Source organism: Daktulosphaira vitifoliae, unplaced genomic scaffold (assembly GCF_025091365.1).
Source record: "Daktulosphaira vitifoliae isolate Bord-2020 unplaced genomic scaffold, ASM2509136v1 Scaffold_2, whole genome shotgun sequence".
Taxonomy (NCBI): Eukaryota; Metazoa; Arthropoda; class Insecta; order Hemiptera; family Phylloxeridae; genus Daktulosphaira; species Daktulosphaira vitifoliae.
The window spans coordinates 7,237,138-7,264,393 of NW_026099573.1; the positions used below are offsets into that span (position 1 = coordinate 7,237,138).

Genomic DNA, 27,256 nt, shown 5'->3' on the forward strand with positions numbered 1-27,256 from the left:
TACATTTTTTGAAATTACTAACTTAGTTTTGAGATATTCTCAATAATTCTCTTAATGACGAACACTTTTTACAATATTGTGTAGATAACATCTTTAAATATATTAAATCGGGATTAAACTTGTCTCCTGTACACAATAATATTGTTTTATTTATTTTTAGTACAATGCTCGGAGCGATCTTTGATGTGATAGAAATAATTGAGTTTAAAATGTGCATTATTGTTATATGTTTTTGACATTATGAAATCAGCCACCTACCTATACACTGCACGTAAATGAATAATACACAAACAGGTTATTCTTTTCTAAATCAAATAGTAGTTGGCCAACAATGAGACGAGTTTGATGCGTTACTTTTTTTGTACAAAACGCTTTTATAAAAATAATTGCATTGATTATCATTCAAGAATGACTGAAAGGCAATTTGTTGGTATTTATTTATTTTTAGCATGATTTAAAGGAAACAGTGCTTCAAATATTTTTTTTAACTGAAAAGACGTGGGTTAATGAAGGTTGTTATTTTAAATTAGAATTTTTTAAAAAAAAATTTCTTTTTGGTATTGATTTAAAAGAAGTAAATTTATATGGACTATTGTTGTATTATAAGGATCGTATTAAAAAATTTTTGTGGAATATGACAAAAAAAAAAAATATATATATATATATATATACATATTTATAGAGTGATTAATAATCACTTATCACGAGCCACTTAATGAATCGAAAAATAAAAATAGTAATTAACTATCTTATTTATTACATAATTATTTAATTAAGAAAATAACTAGTAGATTACATCTTTTGGGCCAGTCAATCAGTAGTTGTTAACAATTTAAAGTAATGACTGGAGGTGAGGAGCGAGTTCTACTATTTGTATAAGTAGACATTTTCAGGTCATACTCTACGTAGATATAAATATGTTAATGTTATCTCAAGACAACTCTGTAAAGGGTTGAATTGGGCTCTTACATATATTTAAAATACAATTTGAGAGGTACTGCCCTCTCCCGCTCTAATACAGATTTGTACAACTTTCAAAGTTTACTTAATTAAATTTAAATGCTGCATGCGCATAAAAGAAAAACATTTATCTTAATGAATTATAATGTTAAAATCGAATTATGTAAGACTTTTTATGTATTATTCACTGCAGATCAATAAATAACTATATAACATTAAACGAAAATCATTTTTATATGCGAAAACATTTTAAAGACATAAAAGGGTACAACCCACTTTCAAGGTTATCACATTGTCGTGTACTTGAAATCAAGTCATATACATTTAACTGTTGTTATTATACATAATAAAAATAATTGTTGATATAATGTGAATAATACTTGATTCAAATAAGCGGTCTATATATGCACAATAAGTACTATTTAATCGAATAATGAATTTATATCATATTGTGGCAAAATTATAAACAATAAACAATACGATTACTACAGTTATGCATAAACAAAAACAATTTAATTAATTAATAACATTACTGTTTATTAAATTTTATGTGGTCATTTTTTGACAATATTTATTATTATTAACCCAACCAATCATATTTATGATTAAATACGCTTTTAAGATTAATGTTATTTCTTTTTTTTAAAGGAAATATTCTTAAAATTTCTACTGTAATATTGAAACTATAAGTCATTTATGCAGCCACGTAAACACTATGAAAATACGAAACGAATTTATAGGCGAAACTAAAATAAAACTTTTGAAAGACTTGTGTATTTTTTCCCTGCGTAAAAAAATTATACAAAACAATACACACTATCTTTGAGGAAGACCAAAGTAAAATTTTGCATAATTTAAAACATTCAAATTTACTTATAAATATTAATAAAATTGCGGTTTTAATTGCCTACTTTTAAAAGTTTGAACAAAAATATATCCTTCATAAAAAAAAAATCATTCTTTCAAATTCCAATATTTCGATAACTAAATTATTGCTCGACAAATATAATAACGTCTTTATTTTTCAGAAAAGCTTTTTAGGGTAAAGAACACGTTTAAACTTAGTGGTGAGGAGGAGGTTATAGAATTTAATTCCTTAAAATAATATTTATTTAGGTTTGAAATTTCGATACCAAATTTGATTTTAGTTGAACAAAAATCTACTAGTGTATTACACGTCCGATTTTAGACTAAAACTGACAAATTTGGAGTGTTCGGATACGTTTAAAAAACTTAAAATTTTAAAACAACAAACCGACATTTTTCTTTAAAAATTGGTTTGATAATCGAACTAGTAAAATAACATATCACGCTGAATTTATTGAACAATAATATAAAAAATATTTTGCTTGAAGATGAAAACCCAACCCAACCGACACATCAATTTTAATGGTATTCGGTTGAAGTTCGATTAAATATTTGTGTAGTCCTGTTCCGTTCGGGTTGGACTAAAAAATTGAAAGTTCGTATTATAGGTGTACACAGTGGAACTAATCTAACTGACAACTTATATAACTTATGATCTACATAACATTTCATGATTTTTGTTTTTAACCATTTTTTACAATATACGACTGTATTTAAAATGTGTATGGGTATTTTTCGTAGTTACAAAAAATGTTTTTAGCTTCTATGTGAAGCTGAATGGGTATTAATTTTACTATGATGTGTTTATTTTTTTAATTATTTTTTTTAAGATTTATAGAAAGTCATTTTATAGATAAGTTTTAAAGAAAAATGTTGATACTAAAAACTCGTATTTTAATTTAGTAATTACGTTCCTAGGGCATTTGTTATAATTTAATTTTTTTTACGATTTTTCTAGAGTATCAAACGTTGTAAATATATTTTTACGTTATTCACTGGCAAAAATAGCAATTTCTTCTCCATGAAAAATAGTAACTTTTGTACGAGCTTTTAACAGAGATCATCTCAAATCTTTATTATAAAATGTTAAAAACATTTTCGTATATTAGCTACAAGCGTTCAATGGTAAGCCAAGCTAAAAGTGATGAGAATTATTAATTTGCGTGTTCTATCATTGATATCAAATTATTATAGGATATTCCTTGTTAGGAGATTTGATAATAAATGCACTTATTCATTATTGTTCATATTATATTATTATATTATATTTATTAAACATAAACCTATATAATTAAAAACTAAACATGTTTTAGATAACGTTTTTATAATTTTTTTGATAAACTTAATTTTATTACTTCTTATGTTTTCAAATCAATTTGAGATGCTCATGCAAACATCACTATTTTTCATGGAAAAGAAATTGCGTACTATCTCCCAGTAAATAACATAAAAATATTATGTTTACTGATCAGAATCAAGTGTGCATCATGACTCATGCATAAATATCCTCAATCAAAAAAATTGTTTTCTTAATTTCTTTCACATGATATGCTCCATGGAAATAATCAATGTGTTTTGTGTTGTCTATCTTCGAGCGAAACGGCAAAAAATTTAATTTTTTATTTGGTATTAACTATTAATGCTAGCTGGAGTGATTTACTCGTATGAAAGGGCTAAAATTAAATTTAAGCAAATATTGAAATTTTCAATCTTATTCGTGGTTCTGATTTGAGTAAATTACTAGAAAAATTAATTGATTGTCGTGGCGACAATAAGTTAAAATTAAAAAAAACAATAATAACAAAAATATTTGATTGCAAGTATCTAAGTAACTCTTATCACGAGAAGTTTGCAGAATAATAAAATATATATTTCTGTAAATTAACATGTTTCGTTCTATAATAATCATTACTGTGCTGTTATTTTATTGTTCAATAGTTATTTCTACCCAGATATACACTACAAGTACGATCGACTATGATTTAATGATTAATGATATTTCATTTTATAATACTACGTTAAGATTTGCTATTTGTGAAAATGAAAAATATGGCACTGAAATGTTGGGATTTATTGAAAACCTTATGTCTGATGTTGGTATTATTATTCCAAAAGAACATCCGCCATTTATTATCAAATTAAATAAAGTGGCATACTGTAACAATACCTTCAGACTTTTACAATACTTAATTTTCACACTGACATTTTTTGGGCTATGTTTGTTTGTTATAACATTTCTATTTCTATTAATACATTGGATTCTCAGTATTATTGGTCCATTTAATTTAGATATTAAAAGTCATTTTTTTGTATTTAGATGAATGGAAAAAATAATTAAAGAAAAAAATAAAATTATTTTCGTTATAAAAAACTTAATGATTCTAAATATTAATTACTTGAATTTCTTTAAAAAACATTAGTTTAATTTAAACTGTAATATTATAAAGTATTTTGAAATAATTTTTTATTTTTTAATATCTGTTTCTTTATTAATGTGACGAATAAGAATTTTTTTATGAAATTTGAAATTGACTGGACAAAATAATGTGTAGTTAAATAACTTAACCAAATCTGATAAAATATAAATAAAATGAACCAATTTCTTATATCTAGTAAATTAGTTCATCTATAACGAATTTCTTTTTAGTATATGTTGAAAAAACTAAAATCATTATATAATCATTGAATCCTTAATAGAAATTTGACTATAAAAAAGTTTAAATTTGGATAATATATTACGTGCCACATTAAAAATTGTAAAATAGGCTTCCCTGAGATTTTATTTTTGGGTCATCGTGTATACGGTGAAGGTATCGACAAACATCCTCAAAAACGTAAGGAGCCATGTAAATATCTCAAGATATTTAATTAGTAGTGTCAATTTACTGACAACTATGATGATATATCGACATAAAATGTTGGTATTATCTATACATACAGAGTGATTCATTAAGTATAAGACACATATTTTCTCGTAAAACATTGGAAATATTACATTTTTTAGACTAAAATATTGTTTAACTATTTGAATGCACATACAATTTTTGTTATAAATATTAAGTTTCTTTTAGGTGTCAAAACTGTCAAGTTCCATTTAATTTATTAAGAAAGCACACATGATCTATATTAACTAATATCAAAATTATCATGCTTCATACATTGAAATCAAAACTCATGCGTTCCTAACATAAATTAAAAAAAAACACAAAAAACGAATATCCATTTTGATCGTGTATTCGATTTTTTTTATCTAAACTACTTCTAAAACACTTCTAATACGTAACATTATTTTGTCGTTTAATAAATGCTTTATTTAGTTTTCTACGATTCTTGAAAATTTTCATTTTTGGAATTTGTTACTCATGAATATTAAGTTGAAAATTACATACACACTTTGTCAAAAGACCATAATTATCTTCATTATAGTTTAATTATTATACTCTTTAATAAATGTCTAAAAATTTTTCCTTGGCGAGGTAAAATTTATGAAAACGTTGACACAGTCTGTTCTTATATATTTTCGAATAATAATATTCATGAACTATTCTTAGTTACAAATAGTATAAATTTCAATAGTTTTTATTATTTCAGTTATGAGATACAATTTTACTATTACTTAGGTTACAAAATATAATATTACAATTTATGTAAATTGTTAAGTATTTAATAGATTTTTTAAAAAATTTTATTAGCATTAACTGATTCGTATAGAAATTTAAATGATCTTGTGTAAAATTCATGATGTGTAATATGCACACATTAGGTAATTACAAAATTAATAAATGAATTTATAAATTAATATCATAATTATTTTTCTTTTTTTCAACTAAAAACAAAATAATTATCGTGAAATTTTTATTCATTTGTGAAGTGTGTATTATAGAGCAGGGGTAGGCGATTACTTCATATGGAGGAACAGACGGTTAAAAATATTTCTTTCGAGGACCAGAAATATGGTTAATAAATTTACTAAAATTAAAAGTAAACATCAACAATTAATTTAACAATTTATCTTTTGTTTTATATGAGATATAAATTTGCATAAAATTTCAGTCTTTATTTTAAATTCTCAAGAGTCTGCAAATAAGAACGATTATTTTTAAATATTTTATATTTAATGAAAATAAGGCTTTAAAATTACTCATGATTTACATAATAATAAATAATTTTCTTTAAATAGTATTTTTTTAGAATCATTTTTAAATTTCAAGGCGTACTCTGGAATTTGTTTTGGTGTCGTGGTGTAACGCAGTGGATTTTTAATTCGTCGTTTAACGCTGTTGTTCAGGTGTGCTGTTTGCTATTAATTCTCGGATGGATGACCATAACTTTTACAGTTGAGATCACCTGGCAACAGTGACATACACCTTACCCCTTACTGGCTCCCACAGCTATAGGCACGACAGTTGGTGTAAGAATCCTATAGAGTAAGAATAGAGGATAAGGAAGTAATAATGACTGAAATTTGTCTTGGTTGAATGAATACAATAAAATATTTTTACTACTACTTTTAAAATATAGTACTGTATACTCTACTGGGAAATTTGGCAGATATACTCTTAGAGCATTGCGTGATTAAAGTAATTTTTACATAATTATGTGCTAGAATCCAAAACATTTGTTAAGGTCCAAAAGTTTTAGATCCTAGTACCCAACTAAAAAACAGATATCGAATATTTTCAAATTGTAGTAATATAAGTAAATTACTTTTAATGGTGAAATAGTGGATTATTAAAATAACTATTGTGTATTATTAAAAAAAAAATACTAAATCATTTAATACGTAATATCCAACAAAATATAATTTAATTCTTTTAGACAGTTTTTTTAAATGGCTAATGAAAATAATATTAAACAAATAAATACATTGATAAATAAAACATCAAGAAAATCAGTTGTTGTCTCCAATGTTTACAAAAAACAAAACGGCACAAATTTACTCGATGGTATTAATTTTACGGCTTACAGTGGTAGAATGTATGTATAGTCTCTTATTTATAAATTTAAATTTAATTGATTATTTGACTATTATTTAAGTTGCTTAATAGGTAGTGTAAAAAATTGTAGTGTTTCATAAGAAAGTTTTTTTTTTAAATTTAGAATAGCAATAATAGATATAATGGTGTAATTTAAAAAAAATATGGGGGGGGGCGGGAATAAAAAATTTAGATTGGACAGGGTTGTACAAATTGTTCTTCTCTTATTACTCCCCTTGAAATAAATAGTGAGTTAAAATGTTTAGTGACTTTAAGAGAATAAATAAAAGGCCATTAAAATGATTTGAGACTATATTTTACTAAAAAAAAAAAAATATCTAGTTGTAACACTTACATAGTAATTGATACATTTTTTTAGTTTAGCTATAGGTTTTGGGGGCGTTTTTTTGGTGAGCGTAGATGATGTAGGAGATTGTGTCAAGTGGAAGTTTAGGATAAGGGTGGTCGACCCCAAGTAGTTGGGATTAAGGCAAGGAAGAAGAAGAGCTATAGGTTTTGGTGGATTCCTGTCCTACTCAAAACGTCACTATATATTAGTATTAATGGCTTTTATTTTTGTAAAATATATTATAATTTTCCAATTATTTAAGTGTTGTACTTTTTTTTTAAGTTATTCTATACTTGGTTCTCAAGAAAGTGGAAAATCAACATTACTTTCTTGTATAGTCGGAGGTGATGATTTTGACAAAGGACAAATGTGGGTATTAGGAGGTAAACCGAAGTCCAAAAATAGTAAAACATTAAGTAAGCATGTTGGTTATATGCCTCAGGTAAATTTTTATAGGATATAATCAATATTTGAAGCGAAAAATGTATTAATATTTATTTATTTAGGAATTTTGCCTGTATAATCGAATGACAGTTCTAGAAATAGTACAATATTTTGGTCAGTTATATGATATTAATCATAAGTATGTTTCATGGCGAATGAAATATTATAATGATTTCTTTCTTTTTCCTCCATCAAATGCTACCATAAATAATCTAAGGTATTATTTTAGATTTATTATAAAGCTTAGAACTATTTAATAATTACACTTTAATTTGTTAAAGTTACAGTGAAAAAAGAATGGTTTCGTTTATAATTGCAGTTTTCCATAAACCAAGATTAATTGTACTTGATGAACCTACAATAGGCGTTGATGTTATTAAGAAAAGACAGTACTTAAATAAAATATGTACCTAAGTATTAATTTTAATATTATGTCAGAAATTTACCTATGATTAATCTACGGTATACGCACATAATTATGTTTTATGTTTTCCTACTCATTATTATTTAAATATCCTAATTGCTAGCCATTTTATCTATCTAATACTCTGTATAATATAGTAAAAATATTTATATTAATTACTAATGAAGTAACCAATCAAATTACAATATAATCTTATAGGTTTTCTGATTAAAAAAAATATTATAAAAATGGTCTCAACTTATACTAAAAAAATTAGACTTATACAGACATACAAATTGAATAAACGATTGAATATAAACATTTATTAGTAGTGTGTTTAATTTATAACTTAAAAAGAATTTAAAAAAAAATTTATTTTAGAATTTGGTCATATTTACATCACATCATTCATACATGGAAGCCAACTATAATTGTTGCTACAAATAATTTTGAAGAAGCATCACTTGCCACTAATGTAAGAATTAATTATCATCATTAGTTTAATTGCAATAATCTTTAAAATCAAAAATATTTATTCATAAATAAAACTATTTTGTGATTAAAGACATGTAAAACTACTTACTTGAAACTATTTTATATAAGGTTACGTAATATATTGTTTATTACTAATAATGTAGTCTAAATTGTCTAAAGTTTTGGAATTCTTTTTGAATATTATTTATAAATTAAAATTGACAAGGAAAATATTTAACTGACCGAGCTTAGTAGATATTAATTTATATTATATACATATTAATATATGAGAATATAAAAGTGTGATATTATACTTTAATTTATACCATATATTGTTCAGGAGAACCGCTTAATTTTTTAAATAACGTAACTTTTTTAATTTTTTGTTTTGTATTTGAAATTTTGATGTAATACGTAAAAAATTTTTACTGTGTTTTGCAGAAATACAGGGAAAAGATTCTATAAAAATTTGTTATTATCAAGAAAATAAAACCTATGTAGTTTTAACCCTTTTCATTAAATATGGAATTATACAGAGTGATTTTTTTATCATAACCCAATCAATTTACTACAGAATAAAAATTATTTAAACATTTTTATTTTGGTTAACTTAAGTTATATATTATTCTTAAATTATTAGCTATATAATACGTTTTAAGTTTATCCTTTTTGCCTTGTGAGGGAGTCTCTACATTCTACTTTAAACTTTATTTTTTCAAATGGGAACACATACTTTGAATTTATTAAAATATTCGAGGTTTTATTTTAATAGTAAATGACATTTCAATTTTTAACATAACATTATTCGTTAATTATATATCACATTTTTGAGTTAATATATATTTATTAACAGATACACATATTTATTATCAATGGTAGTAAGGCGCATTGTTGTGAGTTTATTAATACAGCAACTGGAAATATAGAAAGCATATCTATTTAAAGTCTAATTAACAATAAACACTCCGTGGGATAGCGACGTCATAAAAAACAATTAGCTACCTGCATTTGTAATCATTCGTGTGTTATAATGTATATTATAATAATGTAATATTATGTATATTAGTTCAAAATTTTGAAACTTAAGAGTTTTATATCTAATATACAAAGAAATTTTGATTAAAATCTCAAATATTTGATTAAATTCAAAATATTTGAAAAGTTGACACCCTTACAAGGCAAAGAGGATAAACATTTAAAGTATTATATAATTAATAATTTAAGAATAATATATAAATGAATGAATGAATGCAATTATAAAAAAAAAATGTTTAAATTATTTTTAATCTATAAGTAATTGAGTGGATTATGATAAAAAAATCACTTTGTATACAATTTAAAAGCTGTAATAAGTATTACATAATAATTTTATTGCTTAAATATTTATTTTTAGGTAGCTTATTTAAAAAATGGAAAAATAATATTTGTAAAAGAAGTTCGATATTTGAAAGATAAATATCCAAATCAACCTTTAGAATATATAATTGAAGAATTGTATGTTAAAAAAAAAAATATTTCGTACGTGAGTAGGAATATTTTTTAAATATTTTATCTAAATATTTTTTGCTATTCGTTTTCATTAATAATAGTTCGCTCATATATAAAATTTTAATATTAAGTAAATTTAAATTAATTTACTTCATGAATAACAAATTTTAATTTATCTATTATTGCAAAACACAACAACTAACAAAATTAAAAGATAACATTGTGCTGTAAAAATATCATTATGATATCAATGTTATCATATAATAAAAAATTAAAAAATTATCCAATGCTAAAGAATATCCGATTTTCAAAAAATTTTTTTTACGAAAAAACGACGTTTCTTTGGGAAAATTTTTGCGAAAATAAGATAATTTTTTAGCACTCCGTGAGCGTTTAAAAATGTTATATAAATGCTCATTTCTGCCAGTGTTTTTCGATTTGAATACCTGGATTTTTAACAGATCTGCTTTAAGACATTCCAAAAGCACTTTGGAATTTTCGTTAAAATTCTTTAATTTTTGAGTTAGTTATGAGTCTTTTTTTTGTTTCTAGGTCACGCCGCCCCAATTTCTTCTATCACTTCTCTCCATGAAAACAATTTTTTCCGTTTTGCTTATTTACCACTATTATCTACATTCTACGGGGAAGGTGAAAAATTTTTAAATATATAAACTTAATTCTTTTTAAACTGGTCTAATTAGTTATGAAATATTTTTGTGTAGTTATATTTGATAAATGTAACCAAAATAATTAATTCATTAACTATTAATTAAATAATAAAAATTTCAATATTCTTATAATTTATAAAATATATCTATATTAACAATTTGGGCCGACCCCATGTAGTTGGGATTAAGGCGAGGAAGAAGAAGAAGATATTAACAATTTTATATTTAACAATATATATTAGAATATTATTAAGTGATTATGCATGTTATATTTCTGTAACGTGAGTAACGATTATTTTTGTTAGAAATTTTTAAGGCATAGGATTCAATAATAAGTACTTCTGATTCTTATCAGATATGGGATATATTCAAAATTAAACAAAAATTTTTTTTTTGTGTTGATTATAATATAATAATTGTTATTTTTACAGAAAAAAGAAAAAAAATGTATTAACTGAATTTGAAATCCCGCCTGATAATAAAGTAATGATTATTTAGATAATTAAGAACTATATGCAAGATAATTTTCATTTTATTGTCGTTTTCAGTTAAATAATACGAGGTGTGATAAAAAAATACCCGGATTTTTCAAATAAAACTTTATTAACTCAATATTATTCTATATACACATTATCACCTTCAAAATAATCTCCTGAGAAGTAATACGCCACTGCCATCTTCTTTTCCACTTTTGATAACATTCCTGGTAGGCACTAATTGAAATGTCCTTTAAATTGATTTCTGAATTTTTTTTTTATGTCATCAATTGTTTGAAAACGACGTCCTTGGAGCGTAGATTTTAACTTCGGATACAAATAAAAGTCGCATGGGGTCAGGTCGGGTAAGTATGGTGGTTATGGAAATATTGGAGTCTGATTTTTCGCTAAGAACTGACGAACGAACAATGAGCTGTGAGCTGGGGCATTATCGTGATGCAATATCCAAGAACCACTTTTCCAATTATCTGGCCTTTTTTTCTAACATTTTCACGTAATCTTTTCATGACTTCTAAATAAAAGTGCTGATTTACTACTTGTCCTTGAGGCATCCATTTACAATAAAATATACCACGAAAATAACCATAAAATATTTCGACGTCTTATGTAACTTCTTTTACAGGGTGATTTTTTTATCATAACCCACTCAATTACTTACAGAATAATAATAATTTAAACAGTTTTTTTTATTATTATCTTTAGTTACACATTATTCTTGAATTATTAACTATGTAATACTTTTTAAGTTCATCCCTTATGCCTGGTAAGGGTGTCAACTTTGTTTTTTCAAATAGAAACACGTATTTTTAATTTAATAAAATGTTTGAGTTTTTAATTCAATAGTAAATGGCATTTGAATTTTTAATGAAACTTAATTTGTTTATTAGATATAAACATTTAAAGTTTCAAATTTTTGAGTTAATATATAGGTATAATACACAAGGGATTACAAATACAGGTAGCTAATTGGTTATTTATGATATTGCTATCACAGTCACGGATTGTTTATTATCAATTATGACTATCAATAGATATACTTTTTGTATTTGTATTGTATAAAAAAAAATAATTATTATCGATTTCAAACCAATGCTCAAATTCTCGTTAAAAGTTACTTTATTTAATGAAATTATAGAGATTTCGTTATCTTGATTGATATAAATATTATTAATCAAGTCCAGATATTTTTTGATCACACCTCGTAGTATAAATATTTAACTGTAAAATAAAATGTTCCTTAATTATCCTTTTTAAAAAATTTGCCCCTGTGAGCAGAATAAGTGTTAGATTTTCAAAAAAAAAATGATATCAAACGAAAGGAAATTACCTAAGGTTTCAATATAAAAAAATATTATTTTGATTTGTAAATATTTGAAAAAGTTATAGTAGTTTTAATTACAAAAAACATCCTTATAGAAGGTGATTTTTATTGCAAATATTACATTTTTTTTTTAATTTTGACAGCAATTTGCACACAGTAGATAAGGTGTCGGGACAAATTTTTTTTTTTTTTTTATAGTACATAAAATAAGCTTTAATTTGATATATGTTTAAAGGACGCAGTATTTCCGGAACATTTTCAAAAGTTCAGTTGAAAAAGTTAGTTTTTGTAAAAAAGTTGCTATTTTAAATCCCCCCAATGAGCAGGTTAAGTGTTAAATTTTCAAAAAAATGATATCAAATGAAAGGAAAATATCTAAGGTTTTAGTATAAAAGAAAATTATGTTGATTTGTTGATTTTTCAAAAAGTTATAGATGTTTTAAGAAAAAAAAGTGAAAAAATTTCAAAAATTAGCGATTTTTAAATTTGTAATTTTTTTTGGATATTTCCCCCATTTGCGGGGAACGAGGGAAAATTTTTCAATTTTTAAGGGTAATGTCTCCAACTAGATACGATTTGTGATCTTTTGGCGTATTGTTGAAAGAAATCGGTCCAGTGAGAGCTGAGAAAAAATGGCAACAGACATAAAAAAAAAAACACACATCATAGTAAAATTAATACCTTCTCAGCTTCGCATCGAAGCTAAAATGAAAAAGTAAGAAAAGAAAGTATAATAAATCTGACCTTCATTAGATACTTACTATTTATGTATAAGTTTACCACATGGTTTTCACAAATCGTTATAAGTATGCAGATTTATCAAAACCTCATATACTATATTCACGTATAAATTTAAATATTACTTAAAAAATCACCCTATGTATTTTAGATAATAACTTTTCATTATATACATAAAAAAAATTACTTTTAGCTTAGTTTGTTGAAACAAATTTCACCTAGATCAAGTATTTGGAAATTAAAAGCTATAATGATTCAGAACTTAAGATGTTTACCGAGGCATAAATGGTGCATTTATGAATTTAATACATTTTATGAGAAAAGTATTCTTATTAACTAATGGTATTTTTAAATCTAGGTTAACTTTTTTCTTATTCATACTACCTTCAATTGAAATAATGTTATTTTGTATGCATTATGGAAAATTTCCTAGACCAATTTCTGTTTGTATTTATAATCAAGAATCATCATGTACTGAAGATATGATGTGTAAAGATTTGTCTAACTGTACATATTATTCGTGTTACTTTATTCATTTGATGCATGCATTTGGTGTTGAACCGGCAAGTGCACTAATTATTTTTGTTTTTAATTAGTTTAATTATTATATAATAATTTTATAAGGACAATAATTTGGTTAAAAGGTATATTTTGAAAATGAAACAGAAATAGAAGAATCTATAAACACCTTAAATACATTTGGATTTGTAAAAGTTCAAAAAAACTATACTGAACAGCTAATTGAAAATATTATAAATGATAAAAATAATGTAGAAATCACAAATTATGAAAGCGGAATTCATATTGGAGTCGATTATTCAAGTAGAAAATTATGTTTTTATCGAGAGACTAAAATAAAATTTCATTTATTATTAGGGTTAAAATTTGGCCCATTTCTTTATAAGTTATTATTGAATAGTTATGATACATATATGATGGGTGTCTATGAAATGTTCAATCTTTCAAAGCAGTATGCCGATATACCTTTGAAAGTAATAACATTAGTGATTAATAAATTCATTTTTTATTACTAAATTAATAAAACTAAGTATTATTATCAGATATATGAAGATAGAAATGTAGATGTTGCCGAAAACACAGCAATAGGAATGATATCATGGTAAGTATAATGTAAAAATTATTTATTTTTATTTAGATATTAAATTTTAAATAATTATTATTTGTAACAGTAAGTTAATACTTTAACTTTTTTAGTTTTAAGAAGGTATACTATACTATGATAGTTTTTTAGCTTCGATGCGAAGCTGAGAAGGTATTAATTTTACTATGATGTGTTTTTTTTTTTATTTTTTTTTTTGTGTCTGTGAACGCTCAATCTCAGCTCTCGCTGGACCGATTTTGATGAACAATATGTCAAAAGATCACAAATCGTATCTAGTCGAAGACATTACCCTCAAAAATTGAAAAAAATTCCCTCGTTCCCCGTAAACGGGGGAAATCCCCCAAAAAATTACAAATTTAAAAATCGCTAATTTTCGATATTTTTTCAATTTTTTTTACTTAAAATTGCCATAACTTTTTTAAAAATGACCGAATCAATATAATTTTTTTTTTTATAGATACCTTAGATAATTACCTATCATTTTATATATTTTTGTGAACATTTGACCCTTTAACAGCCCAAAGGATGGGGTTTCAAAATGGTAACTTTTTTACAAAAAATTAACTTTTTCAACTTAACTTTTGAAAATGTTCCGGAAAGACTGACAATTTTATATATACCTTAAATTAAAGCTAATGTAATATACTTTAATTTGAAAAAAAAAAATTTGACCTCTGGACTTGTCTTCATGGTGAAAATGACTACCGTATGCAAAAATATGCTATTTTTGTGAAAAAATTCTTGATATTATATTTTACATTTTTTAACATTATGTTGCTATAACTTTTTAAAAAATGCATGAATCAACTTTATTCTTTAATGATAAATACTTTATATATACTTCTTTCATTCGACATACTTTTTTTTAAAATCGGACCATTTCCCTTTATACAGGGGGGGTGCAAACCTTTTAAAATGCGTATAGAAAGTAGAACTTTTTCAACTTAACTTTTGAAAATGTTCCGGAAAGACTGACACTTTTATATATATCTTAAATTAAAGCTTATGTAATATACTTTAATTTGAAAAAAAAAAATTTGACCTCTGGACTTGTCTTCGTGGTGAAAACGGACATCAAAGTTAAAGAAAAACGTACGATTTCCGTGAAAAAAATCTCGATTTTATATGTTATATTATTTAATTTATATTTTATATAACTTTTGGAAAAATGTATGGATCTATATTATTATTTTTTTATAATAAATATTGATATACCCCTTTCATCTGGCACGCTTTTTTTGTAAATCGGATCATACCCCTTTAACAAGGGGGGTCAAAACTTTAAACATGCGTATTGTTACTACGATATTTTCAATTTAATTTTTGAAAGTATTCCGGAAATACTGACACTTTTAAATATATCTTAAATTAAAGCTTATGTAATATACTTTAATGTGAAAAAAAAAAATTTGACCTCTGGATTTGTCTTCATGGTAAAAATGACTACCGTATGCAAAAATATGCTATTTTTGTGTTAAAATTCTGGGTTTTGTATTTTATTTTATTTTAAAATACCTGACAAGGGGAGTACAGATTTTCATAAATATTATATAAATTAAAATTGATATAGTATAGATAGTTAAACTTATTTAAATATGTTTGTTTCTTTTAAGTCGAGAAAAATAACTTTGAAATTTGAACTAGCTTAAATAGCCAATTTTTCAACCGCCGGAAGCAACGTACGGTTGCCGAGTTGGTAAAATTTATGTTTTACACGCTTGGGGTACGAGGTTCCAACCCGCATATGGCAATGAATTTTTTGCATTTTTTCTTAATTCTTTTTAAGTTAGTATAAATTTTAACTCGTTTGATTTTTATCACATTTAGATTCAATAACTTCAATAAAGATCAAGGATCCCATCACTTTAGTCGCCCCTTGCAAGAAGAAATTTCTTATTCGTATTAAAATTATTTTACTATATTTTAAGTTTTCGCTTCGATGCAAAGCCGAGAAGATATTTTTTTGTGACTATCATTTATTTTCTCTGCTCTAACTTGACCTACTTTTTTCAACAATACGTCAAATTACTACAATTCGTATCTAGTTGAAGATATTACTCTCAAAAATTGAAAAAAAAATTCTAATTTATCAATTAAACAGTTAGTTATTACATCGTCTCCATAAAGACAATTAAAATCATTAATTTCTAATGTTTTCAAAATATTTATTAACGAATGAAGTTTGATATGATAGGTTTCAACTACAAAATTAAATCATTTTACTTTGTAATTTAATAATTTTTTTACTCTATTTGTGTGTGCTACTACTAGACTATAATATTACAATTTTTTTTTGTAACATGTTGCTATATAAATCATTTCTAAAAAAAATGATTGTTTTTTCTCCTGAATTAACAATTGATTTTTACAAATATAATCAAATTTTATAATACACTCAATTGAGTAAATCTTTTTAACAACTTTGTTTTGATTGGTACATTTAGTTAAAGTAAATCATTAAAATTAATTAAGTTCTCAATATTTCAATTATAGAATCTTTTCAACAAACAACAAAAGTTCCTAGGAAATTATTACTATTACTTCTATTTAAGTTATCTATTACCATAAAAATGCAAAAAAATATTGAGCTTTTCTGATAAATTTACAATAAATAGTAATTATAAAACTTTCTGACTGCATATTGATCTTAACGATACAATTTTTTTAATTGTCATAAAATTTTCTATTTAATTATGTCAATGTCAAACTTACCAATTGAGCTAAAAGTTATGGTAAAATAAATTTTTTTTTTTTATTATAAACATTTACAACAATCAACTTTAAACGATTAACAAAATAGGTTAAATATGTCATTTTCCTTATTTTTAACTTATTAATAATCAAATTAATATTAAATATTATATCAAATCAGTATTAATTTAAAACAATTTTTTTTGTTCTTAATTATTTTTTTTTATATGTAAAAACTATTTTTTAATAATATTAAAACTTAGAAGTTATAGAAAAAGTCTAATTGCACATTTTAAAACATCGCGAAAAGTTGATTTAGAATAGTATATTTTTGTTTCTGATGGAAGTTCCTTGTAGTCCAGTGTATAAAACTTATAACTTTGTTAATTGTTATAACTTTATCAAAAATGACCAAATCAGTATATTTTTTTTTATTTAGATGCATGTCTTTATCTATCATTTGGTTTTTTTTATAAATCTAACCCTTTACCTGCCCACAAGAGGGATTCAAAATATTAACTTTTTTTTTTTTAGTTAAAGTAAATCATTAAAATTAATTCAGTTCTGGATATTTCAATAGTAGAATCTTTTTAAATATCAAAAATTACTTAGAAATGATTACTATGATTTCTATTTAAGTGTTCTATTACGATAAAAATGCAAAAAATAATGAGTTTTTCTGATAAATTTACAATAAATAATAATTATAAAACTTTCTGACTGCATATTAATCTTAAAAATAACATTGTTTTAATTCTCATAAAATTTTCTATTTAATGATTCATTCTAGTCAACGAAGGAGTAATTTTGCAGAATAGCAGAAAAAATTCCCAACAAACTTTTTTTTTTTTTGTTTTAATTAGGCAATTGGTGGATTATTCCAAAAGCAACATCAACTCTTATTTCTTTAATTATATCATGATTAGTAGTTCTTTGATTTTAAAATATAATATATGAATATATACTAATTATAATTATTAAATTTAGTATGAAATTGATATTTAATATTGTAATTTAAACGGAGAAATTATAAAAATAATAAAGAAGTTATATTTTGCTTTACTTTTACGTGTATAAAAATTTAAAGGGCTTGATACAATAATTTTCAATAAAAACTGTTTGTTACTATAAAAAAATGCACTGGACTACAAGGAACTTTCATCAGAAGCAAAAATATACTTTTCTAAATCAAATTTTCGCGTTGTTTTCAAATCTGCAAGTAGACTATTTCTATCACTTCTAATTTTTTATATTATTACTAATTATATATATAAAATAATAATTAAAAGAAAAAAAAATTTGTTTTCAAATTATTACTGATTTGATTTTTAATATGTTAAAAATAATCAGTCCAAATTTTCAATTTTAACCTATTTTTTTGGTTCTTTAAAGTTGATGAAAAATTTTTGATAAAGATTTATGAAAGTTTATAGTAAAATAAATTGAATATATTACCATAACTTTTAGCTCAATTACAAGTTTAAAATTGACATCTAGGCCTGTCAACAAAGGAAAAATTGCGGAAAAAATTTTGTTTTTTTAAAAGTTGAATTAAAATATGTATAATGACATACTAATAGTCCTCAAGATTGGAATTGAGCTTTTTTTTTAAATCCTCGCAAAAGTTCAAAAATATGAGCTTTCTTAATTTTCTCAAAAAAAAATATTTAACTTACAAAAAAAAGTTTCGCACAAAAGTTGTTTAAAAGACAATTATAAATAAAAATATAATCTTATATTTTTTCATTTAAACAAATATTTTTCGAGTTACATTACATTTAATATGAGTAATAAAATTTATATTCCATTTTTTTCATTTTACGGTTACTTTTTATCATGTTATACTTACATTAGACACAATGTTATAAATGCATATGTGTGTATGTGTGAGTTTATTTATTTATTGTATCATTAAAGTGTAGTGTATATTGAGATACAACCGATAGAGTAGGTAATTGATTTGACGCTATATTATTTAAACCCAACTAAACGCTAAATTGTACATTCCGAAATAACAATCATATTATGTCAATTGCCACCGGAATATCTGGTAATATTTTTCTTTTTCTTTGCCTTAATCCCAACTACTTGGGGTCGGGCACCCTTATCCTAAGCTTCCACTTGACACGATCTCCCACATCTTCTACGCTCACATCAGCTGTCCTCAAATCGCATTCAATAGCATCCCTCCATCTCTTTTTTGGTCTTCCTCTATCTCTTCTTCCTTCAACATTCATTTCTATAACTGTTCTTACAGCTTTCGATTCTTCTTTCCTCATACCATGACTAAACAATCTAAGTCTATTTTCTGTCATCTTATCCACGATTGACGCAACACCTATACTTCCTCTTATATGCTCGTTCCTTATCCTATCTTCTCTAGTCACTCCACTCATCCAACTAAGCATTCTCATCTCTGCTACACTTATTCTCTGCTCTACTTTCTTATCAACCGCCCAACACTATTAACCATACATCATAGCTGGCCTCACAATTTCATACTAAATTTAAAAACTATAATTAGTATTTATTCATATATTATATTTTAAAATCAAAGAACTACTAATCAGGATATAATTAAAGAAATAAGAGTTCATGTTGCTTTTAAAATATTTCACCAATTTCTCTAAAGGAAACACTATCTACAGATTTGCATCGAAGCGTTTCTTATGATAGTGATTTTAATCACTGTCAGATATCATCTATACTTATCTCATCTATGCCACGTCTATACTGTGCCTCGACCCCACTGTGCTACCGTTTTTTTTTAAATTTTTTTTTATTTATTATTCTTTTTCTTTTAAATATTATTTGTATTAAATATTTATCATGAGAAAAAATAGAGGATATTTTTTATTAGGAATTTTTTCTATAGATTTAAAAATATAATTATTTATATATACACAAGCATTTATCATGTAATATATGTAAAAAAATTTTTCATACCATTTAATCTTTGGTATATGTAGTTGAAAGAAAATTAATATAGTTATTGCTTTTGGAAATTATATGTGATACAAATTAAAGTTGATTAATTAATTAACACGTATCTAATACGGTTCGATAGGGCACAACCCAAAGAATTTTGTAAATAAAATAACAAAAAAAAAAAGAATAAGTAAATTAAGTAGTCGACATAATTATTTTTCCGTTCACTAAATGGCATTGAGATGTTCATTAAAAAAAAAACTAAAGAAACAGTATTCTTCAGTTAACCTGGATGGTACATAAAAGAGAACAATACAGAACGCATAATCAGCAATACACAGTTGACGGCAGCCTTGCAGAAAAACTTTTACAGTCAGTGGATGAAAAAATCCACAATGATCGTTGTGACGTACACTTCAAAACCTTAAAGTATTTATTCTACAAATTTCCCGAAATATTCTAAGACACAATAAGAAGAAATCTTTTCGAAAGACTTGGTTACAGTAAACTATGTACATGATGAGTGCCAAAAATGTTGACTGTGGACAAAAATACGTTTAAATTCACACAAATTCCTTGAGCGTTATAAAGGAGAGAGTGAAACCTTGCTCGACTCAGTTGTGATTGGTGACGAAACTTGCGTGTGTCACTTTAAAAAGGTTCAAAAAGGCAGTCATACCCATTCTCAATCAACCAAAAAGTTTAAATTTTAGCATTCAAAAAAAAAAAATCATAGTGAAATATTTTGAGATCATAAAAAGATCTTATTAGTCGATTTATGGCCAAAGGACTAACCATCAATGCTGCTTCATACTGTGAGGTATTGAAGAAATTGAAAAAAAAATTAAAGATAATAGATGGGCAATGCTACAACACACAGGCCTAGTCAAATCATTTGGATGGAATGTTGTTACTCACTCACTATATTCTTCAGGCGCTCCTGATTATCATCACGTTTTTCAAACAATGAGGAGGTTAAGGAAGCACATATACAGGGTTNCTCCTGATTATCATCACGTTTTTCAAACAATGAGGAGGTTAAGGAAGCACATATACAGGGTTATTTTTTTATCATAACCCACTTAATTACTTGCAGAATAATAATAATTTAAACATTTTTTTTTTTTTATTATCTTTAGTTACACATTATTCTTGAATTTTTAACTATGTAATACTTTTTAAGAGAGAAAGAAATCTATAGACTTGCAAAGATAAGAGAGAAAAGGTCTAAAGATTATTATTATATAAGGTGTATAAAAAGTGTTGATAATAAGGTACTCTCGAGTGATGATGATGTGGAAAAAGTTATTTTTCGGTTTGAGTATCTTTATAAACCAGTATTTTGACTATTTAAACTTTAATTATTTCATAAGTTACGGCAGTAATGTTTTTTGATCAGTTTTTTAATTCTTGTCCACTGTACAAGAGTCTCATTTAAATTTAAGCCTCTAGACTTCAATAAATTATTTAAGTTACTATGTCATTTTTTATTTTCATTTTGGAAAATGTTCAGTAAAACAAAAATGTTTAGGGTTGCACAATGAATGGCAAATTCTGAAATAAATTTGGTGTACTGGAAAATACTTTACATAGTTTATAATGTAAACTATCTAAACTATTGCTATACATTTTTTAATAGTAATGTTTATTATTAAATTTTTTTCTAGTGGAATATTCACTACAGCAATTTTTCATTATGCTGTGGTATTTCATCGAGAAATTCGCAATGGCTACATGACAAGAAATTTAATTGCTGGTATTTAATACATTATAGTACATTAATTTATAACGTTTTAAGATTTATTATATAGAAAAAAATTAATTTATACAGAGTGAAAGAATATTTTGCTATTTATACCTTAGAAATATTATATTAAGTTGATGATCAGTTTTACATCCTTCTATTTCTCGAACTTAACATTCTAAAGAGGGTGGTGGCTCTCTTTCACATGTTAGGTAGGCCAATAATGGATGAGACGGGTATATGTCTGGTCTCTGTTTCAAACCAGAGAACAGTCACCACCAATGGCAAAATCACAGGAAAAAACTTGTTGGCACCCTGGACCCCTTGCTCCAAAACATTCGTTTCTACCTATTAGGCTAGGACAATCCTTTAAATATTATACTAAGTAAATTAAAAAAAAAATAAATAATTAATAATTATTTTCTTAATTATTGAAGTGTATTTTACTTAGTTTTTATACAGAGGAGGTGTTACAATGGTTTTAATAAGGTATTATTACCTTATTTGGTATTTTACCGTGATGTGTTTTTATTTCTGTCACTATAAATACATAGTTCCTACAATCCAATATTTTCTTTTAATACATAAAAAATTAGAATTATTTGACGAAATTATTTTTAAAATTTAGAACTTCTCCACAATTAAATTAAACTATTAAAAAAAAAAAAAATACAATTATCAAAACAATCAATTTTGATATTTTAGTTTTAATTTATCAATTTGTCTCTACATTTTTAAAATATACTTATACCAAAACTATGGTTATCTATCGAAGATAACCGTGATAAAAACTAAATTTTTACTGGAAATTAGGATATTAATTTTCTTTATACAGGTGATCAAAATCTGGTAAGACACTCATTTTCTCAGAAACTATTGTGAATTTTAAATTTTTTTAAAGAGAAAAATTATCAAGTTCAAAAATCTCTACATTAATATGTAGTCAAATCATTATTATTTTCGTCCCTTCAGGGATAATAACCCTTATTTATAATTTTCCTAGATGGGAACCCTTATTTCTAATTTTATAATATGATAAAAAAAAAAGTGAGAACTAAAAAAAGTGGCAAAAGGCACAAAAAAAAATACATCATTGTAAAATTAATGCCTTCTCAGCATTGCATCGAAGATAAAAAAGGAGTTCTTGTTACTTTTGGAATTAATCAATAATCCTTCTAAAAATTAAACACAAATAATTTGAATCGAAGAGTTTTTTATGATAGTGATTTTAATCACTGTCGGATATCATATATATTTGTCCTAACTAATTGTTCTGCGATCTCGCTGTACTGGGTTTTCCTTTTCAATTTTTGACAATTTTCTAAAGCCTTGATAAATTAAAAAATTGCAATAGTACAATTTACTTAAAAACTAAAAAAATACTCATTTTGAAAAAAATATAACCTTTTATTTCGCAAGTACCTACCTTGCATGAAGACGTTTTATAATATTATAAAATGACAATTTAGTGAAATTATTTAGCGATTTTGATTACTATCAGATTTCAATTACACCAGTTTGAACTACGCTTGGTACACAATTATTAATTATCCTGGGTTTTTCGCATTAAGGGAAATACTATGTCTGTTGCCATTTAATTCTGTTTATTAAAAAAGAATTCAACATACATATTCTACATTTAAACAATAAGTGAGAGCGTTTTATAAATTATTAGAAAAATAAATCTATAACACCAAAATTTAAGAGTTTAATGATAGCAAAACTTTTTATAATAATGTCTCCTTAAAAATAAAAACTAGAAGCTATTCTATTTTGGTATTCAATTGGCTTTACAAATAATTTTTTTTTATCAATGAAAATATTTTCATTAAATGAAAAAGTTATAAAGTCCTAACAATTAAAAATATTTTTTAATGAATTATTCTATTTAAAATTATTTAATTGTTCAATAATTTAATTTTTCTTCTATTAAGAAAATGTTTATTATTATATGTTTTAGGTGTAACATTTTTGGAAATAATGATATGCTATATCATTTTACAAATACTTTTCTCTGCTTTACAAGCTTTTGGATTTTTTTTTATAGTTGATTCTATTTTATATTTTGTTTGGCAAAGTTCCTTACTATTGGTTATCATCTTGAACATCACGCTTAGTTTATGTGGAATGAGTATTGGCAAGTTTTTATTCATAAAAAAATTTAATACATCTATAACAATATGATCTGATTGTTATTTTTTATAGGTTTATTCATCGGTTCAACAGTTACAGACACTGAAACATTATTTCATATTTCCATTGCCATGTATTTGCTGAGTTTAGTTTTAAGTGGTAAAGAGTTAGAGAAATATTTACTAGTATTAAAGGGATAGTGAGGCCTAGTCCATTAGGTAACAGTGCCTCATTTTCAGCTTCCTTACCTGAGAAAATAATATGATTAAAGTCGCTGTCCCAGTCTTCAGCAATTGTTTTATCATTCCCATACTAAATAAAAGGTCATAATACTAAAACCTTAATTTAATGTTTAATTTAGGTTATAGGATGATTGATGTATTGTAGACCACTTTATTTCTTCTTAAATATTAATAATATTACTATAAAGGATTTTTTTGGTTTATTTAAAAAAAAAATTATTTTTCAATTTATAAGTCGTTAAATATTTTAAGGTTTTCCTTTATCCCTAATAAAGATTTTAACTTGATTTTTTTTAGCTTCGATGCGAAGCTGAAAAGTTATTGATTTTACTAAGATGTGTTTTTTTTTTTAATTTTTAATTTTTTTTTTTTTGTGTCTGTTACCAATTTTTCTCAGCTCTCACCGAACCGATTTCTTTCAATGATACGTCATAATATCACAAATCGTATCTAGTCGAAATCATTACCCTCAAAAATTGAAAAAAAAATTCCCTCGTTCCCCGTAAATGGGGGAAACCCCCCAAAAAATTACAAATTTAAAAATCGCTAATTTTCAAAATTTTTTCAATTTTTTTTACTAAAAACTGTCGTAACTTTTCAAAAATGAACATATCAATATAATTTTTTTTTATAGATACTTGATGTCTTTATCTATCATTTGGTATTTATTTTTTGTAAATCTGACACTTAACCTGCTTACAGGGGGCGATTTAAAATGACAACTTTTTCACCAAAAATTAACTTTTTCAACTTAACTTTTGAAAATGTTCCGGAAGGTCTGACACTTTTATATATATCTTAAATTAAAGCTAATGTAATATACTTTATTATGGAAAAAAAAAATTTCGGACTTTATTTTATCTTCGTGGTGAAAATGGCTACCGAATGCTATTTTTGTGTGAAAATTCTCGATTTTATATTTTACATTTTTTACTTTAAAATGCTATAACTTTTTAAAAAATGTATGGATCAATACAATTTTTTCATGAGAAGTAGTATTTGTATACATCTTTCATTGGACATACTTTTTTTTTAAATCAGACTATTTCCTTATATACGGGGGGTATTCAAATCTGAAAATTGCATATAGAAAGTAGAACTTTTTCAACGTAACTTTTGAAAGTGTTCCGGAAGGTCTGACACTTTTATATATATCTTAAATTAAAGCTAATGTAATATACTTTATAATGGTAAAAAAAAATTTCGGACTTTATTTTATCTTCATGGTGAAAACAGACATTAAACTTAATAAAAAAAATACGATTTTTGTAAAAAAATTCTTTTTTATATTTTTAACTTTATAATGCTATAACTTCTCGAAAGATGTATGGATCAATATAATTCTTTTTTTTGTAGATGCATGATGTCTTTACCTATCATTTGGTATATTTTTTTTATAAATCTGACTTTTTACCTGCCTACAGGGGGGGATTCAAAATGACAACTTTTTCACAAAAAATTGACTTTTTCAACTTAAATTTTGAAAGTGTTCCGGAAAGTCTGACACTTTTATATATATCTTAAATTAAAGCTAATGTAATATACTTTATTATGAAAAAAAAAAATTTCGGACTTTATTTTGTCTTCACGGTGAAAATGGCTACCAAATGCTATTATTGTGTGAAAATTCTCGATTTTGTTTTTTACATTTTTAACTTTATAATGCTATAACTTATTGAAAAGTGTATTGATCAATATAATTTTTTTATGGGAAATACTATTTTTTAATAATCCCTTTTTCATTCGACATACTTTATCTTAATCAGGATATTAATAAGGAACTAGCAGTTTATGAAGCTTTTGGAATAATCCACCAATTTTTTAAAATTAAACACTATCTAAAGATAGTGCATCGAAGCGTTTTTTTTTTATAGTGATTTTAATCACTGTTAGATATCATTATACTTGATCCAACTATGTCACGTCACCACTGTGCCGCGACCCCCCTGTGCTGGGTTTTTAATTAGCAACATTCATATTTTAATAGACATAATGTTAGAAATTGATTTAACTAAGAAATTGATTGGACGATAAAAACTTTTAAACCAAAGTGATGCGTAAAGACAAAAATAACACAACTAGAATATCACCTCCAGTGTGCATTTAAAAATGTTTTTTAAAAACTTCTGAAATACTGGTTTACTTTGTTATCAACCAATCGTTTTTTTTAGTTTGATCATTTTTTTAACATTTGATCTATTACAATATGTACCATTAACCATTAAAAAACCAATTTGGTACCCTTACAAGGGGTAAGGAATAATCCTAAAAAATGTTTTAAGAAGTTATAAATCAATATTAAATACGATTAAACAAAGTCAATATTAAATATTTCTCAAAATTATTATTATATTATGATAAACTTATTGATCAATGAAAAATCAATGTTTCTATATGATTATTTTTATAGCTTAAGAAATTAATTGTAGTTTAAATATATTTCTATAGGGGTCTTATGGCCTATTGATACAATGCCACCAATTTTATACTCAATTACTTCTATATTGCCATTGTACAAACCAATTGAATTATCAAAATCTATATTAGTAAATGGACGCCGTGTAAAATCAAAAGAAATCATATTTGCGTTTATAGATTTGTCGTGTTGGATTTTAACCTTTTCTATAGCTACATTAATTGTACTTAAAACTAAAGCATTGAAAAATAAAATACATATGACCTTTTGATTATATATAAATAAATTACACGTAATTAGATCTATATATAATTCGCATTAATATAACACTTAAAATTCTATCTAAAAATATGTTGTCAAATATTACAGCAGTGTTAAATTTAAATGTATTTTATGTATGATTTTCTATGAATCACAAACATATAGTTACTATCAATTATAATATGATCAATTTAAAAAAATTAGCCAAAATTTGAGTAGTTTTAAGGTGTATTTAGTGGTAAACTTTTTGAACCATCTTTAATATACCTACATCAATCTATTTGATTTTAACGCAGATTAGATAATTTGATTTCATCCAATCTGCTACTGAATGCTTAATATATTTATATTTAGACTCCAATAACAAATATCTCCTGGACACATTTTTAAAAATATTTTCTAGTACTTTTTCATTACTGCAATTGTTAATTTTTTTTAGTGAAAAAAAATTATATATTTTATTAAACATCGTTAGTATTGGATGGTTGTTCATTTAAATATACTGTAGATTTAGCATTAAGTAATTTAAATAA

The 27,256-nt window shown here is 24.8% G+C and overlaps 1 pseudogene; it reads left to right on the forward strand.

Annotated features, from left to right (window-relative positions):
• Positions 1-408: 408 nt before the first annotated feature.
• LOC126897950 (ABC transporter G family member 23-like) lies at positions 409-26,742 on the forward strand (annotated as a pseudogene).
• The last annotated feature ends 514 nt before the right edge of the window (positions 26,743-27,256 follow it).